The 10,847-nt window shown below is 59.6% G+C and overlaps 1 long non-coding RNA gene across 1 annotated transcript; it reads right to left on the bottom strand.

Moving 5' to 3' along the window:
* Positions 1-1,185: 1,185 nt before the first annotated feature.
* LOC119112088 (uncharacterized) lies at positions 1,186-10,797 on the bottom strand. The gene is made up of 3 exons (XR_005095679.1): positions 10,722-10,797; positions 4,480-4,560; positions 1,186-1,268 (listed from the first exon to the last, which is right to left on the bottom strand). It is a non-coding gene; the product is annotated as an uncharacterized LOC119112088 (long non-coding RNA).
* Between the last annotated feature and the right edge of the window lie 50 nt (positions 10,798-10,847).

The following is a 10,847-nucleotide window of genomic DNA, read 5'->3' as shown; positions in this document are numbered from 1 at the left end:
CAGTGGCCGGGCTGGGACATGGCCAGCTCTGACCACACCACACCGCCAGCTGTCTCCGCGGCGATCTCCATTCATGAGGCTGTTTCAATTACTGATATAGTGGCAAGAGACAATGCAACAATCACCTTCACCAGTTTGACCTGACATGACCCATCACAGGTCATGTCTCGATGTTCACAGGTGCTAGTCCAACAGCATTTAGAGAGCTTTCAAGTACGCCCTCTGCATCGTCGCAGCATGTTTAGTTCTTGAGACAACAGGAACGGTCTACAATATGCTGATGTTAACCTTTTGGACCTGGTTTGGTCCATCGAAGGTCGCATTAACCATTGTTCAGACAAGCCTATCTAATGCAGTTTGACAAGAGCTCTTCAATGCCGTTTTCCGCGTGGCTCAAGCTCGCTTAAATCTTGAGATCATCGGGTGGGTTCTCAGGCCCCCTTTGTCGTAGGGCGTGACGTAGGTGAAACTCCCGCGGGGCAAGGGTTAATTCTAAGCTCCAGCACTTCCCATACGTTCACAGCCCATTCCTACAGCAAAATGCCTCACGCATGTTCCTAAGTGTGCATATATCTACATTTGCATGGAGCTGGTTTCACAAACATCATGCGGATATTCAGGAATTATGTGAACATGGATTCCGCTGCTGGCTGATCAATGGTGGTGGCATCAAAAAAAGAAAGAAAAAACATGGCGCGCCACCAGCTGTAGTGAAATTGGGGTTCACTGCACGCTTGGGTAACTCTTTTGATCGGTTACAGGACAAAAAATGCATGACCGCCAGAACGAAATAATCAAATGAAGTTTGCCAAGGCAACGTCCAAAAGTGCCCCATTTCTGACTGTGTAGCGTGGTGCCTAGAAAGTGGCCCTTGGAGTGGGGTGTGGCCACACCGCTTGATGGCTGCCTGTCCAATAATCGGGGCTGGTGGCCTCCACACGTCCCGCAGCGAGGAGTGGCGTCAGCCAGCTGCGGGCGCCGCCAGCTGTCAGACGCGGACCACACTGCTGTCCTGAACCAACCGAAGCCAATGTCGGGCCAGCAGCTCGGACGTCATGTTCGGAATCGATCCCATCCGCCGCGAGCCGACCAGCGGTCCGTGCCGCTCAGCCGCCCTACCTGGCAGGCGCCGCGAGCCGACCAGCGGTCCGCGCCGCTCAGCCGCCTTACCTGGCAGCTGCGCGAAGTGGATCTCCCGCAGCGCCAGAAACTCGTCCTCGGGCGCGATGTCGGGCGCGCCGAAGACGTCCCCGGCCGGCCACACCTCCCTGCAACAGCCAAACCCAGCGGCGACGCGTCAGGGCGGCGGCATCGGCCCATCATCGCTCCGTGCCGACTTCGCTTCCGTCCGCCCCTCGCCTGGCACACACTGAGCGCCGGTGCGGCCGCCTGCCTGCGCACACACGTGCAGGACGCGCCTCGCTGACAGCGGCTGCACACACCACGTTCCATCCTATCGCTCAAGAGGCTGGAGTGCCGGCAATCCCCCCTCGCCATTCTCCGTTATACCCTTGACGCCTTTCCTTCTAAGCTGATTGAATCAGTTCAACTTCCCATCAACAGCACCCGCCGACTGTGGGGAGAGACAGCAAGCACTCAAGAATAAAATGAATCCGAAGACGGGCGCAAACATGCGAAAGACGAGGGAAACAAAGCGCGCAGGGCTGAAAGTTCCGATAATAAATGTCGCCGATGCCAGCTCGCGTTGGTCGATTTACGGAAACTCTAAAAATCAGCCATCTCGCACACACCGCTGCATCGATCCAAAGCATCAGACCTCGCGGTTCCGATGCATGGCCGCGGACAGTGCGTGCCAATTTGAGGCGCCGTCGGATCAAGACCGGCGCCAGCCACCACACGCGACGTCAGGGGGCAGAGTTCAGAGAACGGCGGCGGGGGAGGGGGGGGGGAGGGCAGTGGCGCAGAGACGGGTCAGTCGCAGCGGCGGGCAGTGGCGCAGGGACGGCCAGCCACAGCGGCAGGCAGTGGCGCAGGGACGGTCAGCCACAGCGGCGGGCAGTGGCGCAGGGACGGCCAGCCGCAGCGGCGGGCAGTGGCGCAGGGACGGAGCACCGATGCCCGTCGCCCCTCACCCCGCTCGGCGCGAATAATGGTCTCATCTGGACCCGAATGTTCTGTCATTGGCCGCCGATTGCGCGCCAGTCACCTTAATCAATCAGAGGGTCTCCGCGCCAGTCAGTGTTGGCCGACCGACACGACGGCCCGCTGGCCAATGACTGTCATCGCGGCCAGATATTGCGGATCAAGTTCGGCGAACGGCCGCCAGCCGCACGCCAGCCGCTTGTTGCCGTAAGTGCTCGCGCGGGGCGGCGGCCTGCGTCGGCGGAATTTTCCCGGGCACGCTCGGAAAATGAGGGCCGACAGCGCAAAAATGAAATTAACCTACATCATAAAGGGATTAAGTTCCGCAAACTTCCACGCCCTTTATAATTGCTTCCACAGTTTTGGTAACGGAGAGCCGGGGATCAGCTGTAGACGGGGGCCCTTATTAGGCATCCGACGAGCGTTGGAGCACCATGTGACGATCAGACACCTCCAGTACACCTCATTTACATTGCACTTCCCCATTACGAAGGATGTGATTTACCACCGTTTCAAGTATTTGAAGGTTTCTTAAAGCTGGGGACACCGGTGGACGACCACAGTCAAGCGTTAGTCCCGCTGACAATATAAACGCCTCCATTTCAGTATGCGTCGGCATCCCGTGAACTACGCACGTACGTCAGCTGTGGCGTCAAAGAACATTACCCAACTGCCAAAAGAGATTAAAGTCAAACTGATTGTCAAAGAAAAGAACTCAATCGAAACACACACTCTTCACGCCACTTAAATATTTGAGGAGAGCAGCGGCAGGAGTGGCCAAGATCGTCGGGCCGCTCATGCCCGCTCCGACATTACGGGCAAATATGGGACCCAGTCAGTAGCGCCCCTCCCCTCCCCGGCAGATGGCGCAGGGGCAGCCACACCTCAGCACGGGCCGGCCGCGGCAATCAACCGCCGAATACCGGCCATCAGCGGCCGGAACAGGGCCATCCGGCCGAGACGAGCCGAGCCGAGGCAGACGGTCCGAGCGCTGGCCGGCGGACGAACCGCAGCACTGGCCGGCGGACGAACCGACCCTGCCCGGCGGACGGACTGGGCCTTGTCCGACAAACAGACCGGGCCCTGTCCGGCGGACAGACCAGGCAAAGGCCAGCAGACAGAACGGGCCCTGTCCGGCAGACAGAACCGGCCCTGCCCGGCATACAGACCGGGCCCTGTCCGGCATATAGAACGCGTCCTGTCCGGCATACAGACTGGGCCCCGTCAGGCACATAGGTCGGGCCCTGTCTGGCGCAGACCGGGCCCTGTCCGGCACACAAACCGGGCCCTTTCCAGCGCAGACCGGGCCCTGTCCGGCATCGATATCAGGCCCTGACCGGCACACAGACCGACCCTGTCCGGCAGACGGACCGGGGCCTGTCCAGCATACAGACCGGGCCCTGACCGGCACACAGACCGACCCTGTCCGGCAGACAGACCGGGGCCTGTCCAGCATACAGACCGGACCCTGTCCAGTATACAGACTAGGCCCTGTCAGGCACACAGGCCGGACGCTGTCCAGCACACAGACCGGACCCTGTCCGGCAGACAGACCAGGCCCTGTCCAGCACACAGACCGGACCCTGTCCGGCAGACAGACCAGGCCCTGTCCGGCAGACGGAGCAGGCCCTGACTGAGTGACGGCCGGCCGACAGTGCAGGTCGGGCTCGCAGCGCCGGTGCAGCCGATTTCCAATTACAGCGCGGCCGGCGGTTTATTAGCGGTGGCGCGGGTCGCCCACCGAGCGGCGGCGGCCGCCGCACGCGCCGCAAACTGCCGCCGGCCGCCGTGCCCGCTCATGGAGCCGACACAAATGGCCGAGTTCGGCCGCGGCCGGCGGCACGTGGTCCCCGCATGGTACACCTTATGTGAATGGCATACGACACGCACCACGATCGGGACGGCAGGTGCGCGTGAAGACCGCTCTGGCCGGACGAAACATCAGACGCGCAACAAATGTGGCATCGTAATTTGCGTTGTCGACGACACAGGACACACCGCGTAACACACAAAGACGGCATGCATGGGGATGTGTTCGGAGGGAGGGGGGGGGGGTCCTCTCACACTGTCATCCCCGAGGGAGCCGCGCCGGACGGACGTGACTTAATGGTCGGCGTCATTAGGTCGGCTCCTTCATTAGCCGCCGCGGCCGCCGGACACGCTCGGATGCCGGCAGCGGCGCCGCCGCTGATCAGGCGACCCGTGCCGGCAGCCCGGCACAAGCGGGAGCCGGACGCGGTCCGTCCGCGGCGCCGCCCGGCGGTCCTTAGTGCGGCGGCCCCGCGGGAGTCATCTGTCTGTGGGACGTTATCTCTCTCACCTGGCTGTGGGACGTTATCTCTCTCATCTGGCTGTGGGACGTTATCTCTCTCTCACCTGGCGGCCCTGATCAATGCCAGGGCTCCGGTCGGCTGGCCGGCCCGCAGCAGGTCCTGAATGCGCAGCATGGCCTCCGTCCTGCGGCAGGGCGACCACCGGTCAGGCCGACCACCGGGCGCCGCGCCACCTAGCGGCCGCAAAGCACAACAGCGGCCGAGGCTGACGCTCGGCTTGTTTGGACCTCGCGTCGAAATTAGTTAGTTTAGTAATTATGGTGGGCGCCCAGTTTCCAATACCAGGAAGACATCATTACAGTGTGAGTGTTGACAGTCACATCTACAATTGCCACGGCATGTAAAGTACAGACAGGAACAGATCAGCATCCAGTCTTCCCTTCACCCCACGCGCGAGCTCGCCAACAATATCACACTATGTCCGTTGTGAAGAACTGTTTCCACGAGGATTTAATATAATTGGGTTCATAAACGTGAATGTCAATTGTGGTGCCCTTCACTGTGAACTTAATTTAAAGTTTGTGAAGGGGTATATGGACGCAAATCCTCTGCTATTTCTAGGACGGGCTAATTAATGGGCCGGAACCTCTGGACACCAGCGGTGAAGGCACCATCAAACACAACACACCGCCATAACAACGACCCGACCGTACGTGATAGCTCTCCAACGTAAGAAGTTAATGTTCCATTAAGGCTTGGAATTCAGCTGCTAATTACGACGCCTGAACCTAAACGTAATACGGCGACTAAGCCGACTTAGCTAAGCCATTGGAAACGTTCAAATAAACAGCACACTTCATAAACAACGTCGGTTTACTTACTGACAAAACTAATTGCTTTTGGCTTTTGGAACTAAATCAGAGAACCGGTCTTAGAATCCGCAACTTCTGTGATGACACAAGCAATTTTATTTCCGGTTGTGTTGCACTTAAGCAGCAAGTGAAAGAAAATAAGAGAACGTAACGACGGTTAAGTACACCTTCGTCGTATTATGTTGATGAGCGGCACTGGGCTTGTACGCATCAAGTCATGATTTGAGCCTAATCGAGGACTGGGACGCCGTGGAGTCTGTGTAACCTTTATTTTACACATATTGGGCGGCGCAATAGTCTACCATTTCACACAACTCGCGGCAGCTGTCCAAAGCCCTCACATGAAACCTTGTCCAGACCTAGCGGGACAAACAAACCCCTCTCTCCACCCACTCCAACGCCCGCAACACGTCCAGCCTGTCATCGTACCTCAACTCGCACCAACAAACAACCCCCCCCCCCCCGGCCCTCGGACGGCCAGTCTCCCCAGCTCACGACATTGTCTGCCCCCCCCCCCCCCCTCCTCCGAGCCCACACCATCGACGCTCCTCCTCTCCACCTCCTCCTCCTCCGAGGGCCCGAGCCGAGAGGCAAAGGCTCACCCCCGCCCGCCGGAGTCCCGCTGTCAGCCGCGCGTCGCGTCGCTGAGCATGACAGAGCGTGTCCAGGCCGCCACCGTGGCCAGCTAAGTCCTCCTCCTCCTCCTCTGAGCCGAGCCGAGAGGCGGCGGCTCAACCCCGCTCGCCGGAGCCCGGCCGGCAGCCGCGCGTCGTGTCGCTGAGCATGACAGAGCGCGTCCTGGCCCCCACCGTGGCCAGCTAAGTCTCCAGAAGCCGGCACCGGTCCTGGGAGGCCGGCGGCGGCGCGGATCCACGGGCTATCGACGGAGGAAATCGCCTCTGAGCCTACCCTGCCGAGCGGAAGCCGGCGGATGTCCGCCGGTTGGGTCGGGAAGGGAGGGGGGGGGGGGGGGCGCAGTGTCGGCACGGGTCGGGACGTTCCTCCAGAGGAGATTCGTTCGCCACCTGATGGTACTCGCGTGAGCATGCACATTTTCACAGACAGGGGGAGCGTGTAGATTGTACGTCTCAGCGGGGTTGAGGGCAAAATGCAACACGGCGTCCCCGGGGAGGAGGGGTCACACGGTTTGGCCTCGTCCATGATGTGAGGGAACAGATACCAGGGGACTGCAGTGCTTCAGGCAGTACTGATACCCTGGCCCAGCACCGGTGCCCCGCTGTCTTCAGGCCCCACTCCTCTGTCGCAAACGATACATGCGACTCACCTAGAATTATGAGCATAGTTCCCAGTGCTATGAATTGAGCTCAAAGTTCGAATGCGGTTCTGTTGCGTAGTTGTTTATTGTCAGGTAAAATCATTCAACGATTCGGGTCTGGAGCCAACTTCGGAAGTTATTCGGTCATTCGACCATATCAACAAGTTCAACTTGCTACGGAATTTAATTCGTCCCCGATACATCTGCTTGGGAACTGCTTCCTGGATGCATGATACAGCCGCCTGCAGTATCCCGCTATCTATTTGTGTACTAACGGGCTGGGTTCCCGCAGTCATGGGTCCATTTCAGGTGGATTTCCATTCCCATTTCCATATCAAATGGACTACTTCTGTCATACATCTACACCGCCTCTATGACATTCAGCAGGTATCTTTCAAGAAACGTGACTTTCCATGCATTCAAATGATGGAAGCAGCTTTGCCTCTCACGAGGGGCATGCGAGTTCAAACGAAAAAGTTAGGCAGCAGCCCGCTTTGGTTCGGTGTGAATTGGTCCAGAACATTAGATCCCATTGCTCAAACTGCAGTGCAATGTGTGCGGCGGTAACTGGGCTGTACACAGCAGCACTGAATGTACTGCATGACTACATGCAGCAGTACGCGAGCTGAACTGCCCACAATGATGAAACTACTCGCGAGCCCTCCCAACCCGTCAGAGAACTGGCATATTGATTACGGCCATAATTGCACGTTCTGATAAACAGCTCGGCCCCAGCTCGTCACCTGCAGCTGGAGTATCCAGCTGGCGGTTATAGGAATACCCATCCGAACATCCCGTCCTGGCCCCTATTGAACAGCGCGGGACACTTAGTGATCACTGATTAACAGCTCAGCCCTAGCACGTGAGCTTCGGCCAGAGTATCCACCTGGCGGTTATAGGAATACCCATCCGAACCTCCCTTCCTGGCTCCTCTTGAACAGCGCGGGACACTTGGTGATCACTGACTAACAGCTCAGCCCTAGCACGTGAGCTTCGGCCCGAGTGCCCAGCTGGCGGTGACAGGAATACCCATCTGAGCCTCCCGGCCTGGCCCTTCTTGAACAGCACGGCGCACCAGCTGATCACCGGCATTTTCTACAGCGCATTGATGGGCACTAAGCTGCGACCACATTGCACCTCCTGCCGCCGTATTGTGGGACCGGGCCCGAGCGCCGACGGCCCAGTCCGGCGTTGGTACAGCTGTTCGGCCCGAGGTCAAAGGGCGTTGCGCTGTCGCCGCTTGGCCGACACCCACATCCACGGCCTCCTCCGGCACTGCAGACCCCAACCGCTGGGAGCAGTGCACCTCTCCCAGCGTTGGGCTGGACACTGCCCGCATGGTCAGGGAGCTGGTGTGGGCGCTGGGCACTGCCCGCATGATCGGTGAGACGGCGTGCCCTCCCCTCCCGTCCCCCCCCCCCCCCGCTCTCGCTGTTTGGAGAGGGGTGGTGGGCTCTTTCTCGATGACGTGAAGCCCCACCTGATGTGATGTCATGGCTGTACCGCAGAGAGGTACAAGCTCCCGGGTGTCCTCCGCACTCAAGGGACGTGCCGCCGGCACCCCCTTACATACCCAAACACCCACATGGGGTGTAGTGGGCGGCTACTTGGGCGGACGCCCACTTCCACCTGGAGCACCCCGAACTGCCCCGCGAGGCGCGATTTTAGGGAAGTATAAGTGCACTGTCTGCGAGAAGTAAATCGAACCCCCTTGGAATGAAGACATCGCACAGCATAAGATCACGTGATTCAATCATCCCGTAACCAAAAGATTTCATTTTGCAGTCCACACAGCATCCGACCATTTTGCATCCGAGAAATGCAGCAATTCAGTTCGGCGCGGAATGCCTGCGATTTCAAATGGCACGACATTCGGCATTCAGATATTCGGATCAAAGGCCAGATGGAAGCCCTGCTACTTTTGACACTGTCAGCTGCCCAAGAAGGGCCTTGCTCTGTGCGCGGAGGGATGAGACCTCTGCCTCAATGGCGTGCAACACCCACAGACTGCATCTCCTGCCCGCCCCACAAGGGGGTGTAGGTTCTGGCGTGTCCTCCCATCCCCGGGGACGTGCTCCTGTGACCGCCTCTCCCCCTCCCCCTCCCCCACCCGCCCGCCCACCAGCGTGCTGGACTCTCCACGTCGGGTGGGGCGGGCAGTTAGCTCGGCGGACGCCCAGCTCTGTGGGGGCCGGTGCTCTGACGCGCCGGCTAGCCGCCAAGACACGCGCTTCAAAGGAAGGGTAAGCGCGCCGTCAGCGAGGGGTTCATCAAACCGTCTTCGGATGAGGCCACCGCGCAGCAGAATGCTGCAATGTCCAACCGGGCGGTAACTGACAGATTTCATTTTACACTCCATAAACCCAACAATCGTTTCACATCCAATACATGCAGCAACCCAATCCGCCACAGAATGCCTGTGACTGCAAATATCTCGAACAGATATTCGGATCAAAGAGCAGAAGAAAATTGTGTGGCCTTCTACACTTGCAACGAGCCCCAGGAAGGCAATTTCAGCATGTTGTTTACCAGAGTGCATTCAAGAAATGGGAGTTGACAACACAGTGAGTGTGGGGGGGGGGGGGGGCAACAGGAAGGGGCGGGAGAAGACCATTTGCCCCAGGTACCACACTCATGCACTATGGCTGGCGACCAGTCTGCACTGCCCTCACGCTAAACGAATACATGCTATCCTTTCAAGAGCACATCAAAATCTTCAGCCACGACGTGCAAAAAAGGGCAGAAGCCTTCTTGAGCAGACTGGTGCATGATACAGCTGTGGCGAGCAACACCAGTTTCCCCGCACCCATATCCCCGACCTCTCAAATACCGCCACGCACGAGGTCACATCCGAAACGAGACACGGGGTAAATTGATGGCTGGCCAGATCAGTTGAGAGCGTTGATTACAAGCCGGTCGAGAGGCCGCACCCACAATATCGATAGCCGGCGGGATCATCCATTAGAGTGACAGCGTGCCATGGCGGAGCGGCGGCCGTGATTTTCCGATGGAGCTGGGCGGGGCCGGCCCGACCGACGCTCATCGTCGTGACCGACGAGCGCCGACGCCCTCCGCAGCCAGAGGCCGCCGAGCGCCGGCCGGGCCAAACCGGGACGCGCTCGGGCCGACGGCGGGCAACGCCAGGCAGTCCGCAGCCAGAGGCCGCCGAACGCCGGCCGGGCCAAACCGGGACGCGCTCGGGCCGACGGTGGGCAACGCCACGCAGAATAGGACAGGTACGTAGCCAGGAGTTCCGTCAGGGGGAGAGGAGTGGTAAATGTCAAATTGTCCGGGAACTCCTGCGACTTTGGATCGAGGTCCTGCATAATTGCGCGCTAGTTAGTGCAATCATGAAAGGGGGAAGGAGGCAAGGCCACGTGGTCCCTCTTGGTCAAGTACTTGCGCCAGGAACTTGCCATGTTCAGCGGAAGCCCACCCCAGGCGTCATCAGAGGACGGCCAACGCCGGGCGTAAACAAAAGACGCTGTGGGCTCGACGCCCGAAATATCCAGCCTCGCCTGGGCGCATACAAACTACCACATGCCACAGCCCATACGGAGTGACCTTTCAAAGACGCCGCACAGCGTACTAAACACCCGGGCGCTCGGCTGGCGGGCGAGCACCGTCCGACGACGCGTCGGGACTGGAGCGTGGTCTGTGGGCGGCCCATGCCAGCTGAGCACGGGGTCACAAGTCCTCCCTCAGCCACCAGTCACTGGTGTATGGATGACGTACGAGCGGCAAGTAAAGACACGTCGAGATACTTGCCTGTCCTTTCTGCTGAAAGCACAATGCTGGAGCCTAGCACTCTGATACTCTCGAGCCTCCTCAGCGGCAGGTGGTGATTTTTTAACCTGCTTTCATGCGCTGCCAATATTCGGACATCTAGTGCCAAGCCTTCAGGGTCGACCTGTTCAGCTTTGCCCTCGTGAAAGGCAGGCTGGCTCCCGTTACTTAGGCCCCGCCCGCCCCCCCCCCCCCCATTTGCTTCCTCAGGGCGCGACCTGGGGCAGATCTCGCGCAGACATTTCTTTCTGGAGCAGCCGCGCACCCCCATGATCGGCCCCCTCCCCCTGGAGGAGGGGGCATGGGGTAACGAATTCACCGGCGTGCCGGACTCTGAGATCGGCCTGACCCCTGGGTCCGACCGTGTGGCAGCCACCCGCTCGGGGTCCGGCTGCGGGGCAGCAGGCTCACCTCTGCTGCTCCAGCGGCACCTCGCTGGCAGCGTCGAACGGCAGCACGTCCTCGGGCAGCGGCCGGGCGCCCTGCAGCGCCGCCGACAGCTCGTCGCTGAGTCCGTCCCAGGTGAGCTCGGGGTCG

This window comes from Pollicipes pollicipes, unplaced genomic scaffold (assembly GCF_011947565.3).
Source record: "Pollicipes pollicipes isolate AB1234 unplaced genomic scaffold, Ppol_2.1 Scaffold_7261;HRSCAF=8764_pilon_pilon_pilon, whole genome shotgun sequence".
Classification (NCBI taxonomy): Eukaryota; Metazoa; Arthropoda; class Thecostraca; order Pollicipedomorpha; family Pollicipedidae; genus Pollicipes; species Pollicipes pollicipes.
The sequence above is the reverse complement of the archived record's forward strand: the minus strand, read 5'-3'. Positions and strand labels throughout refer to the sequence as shown.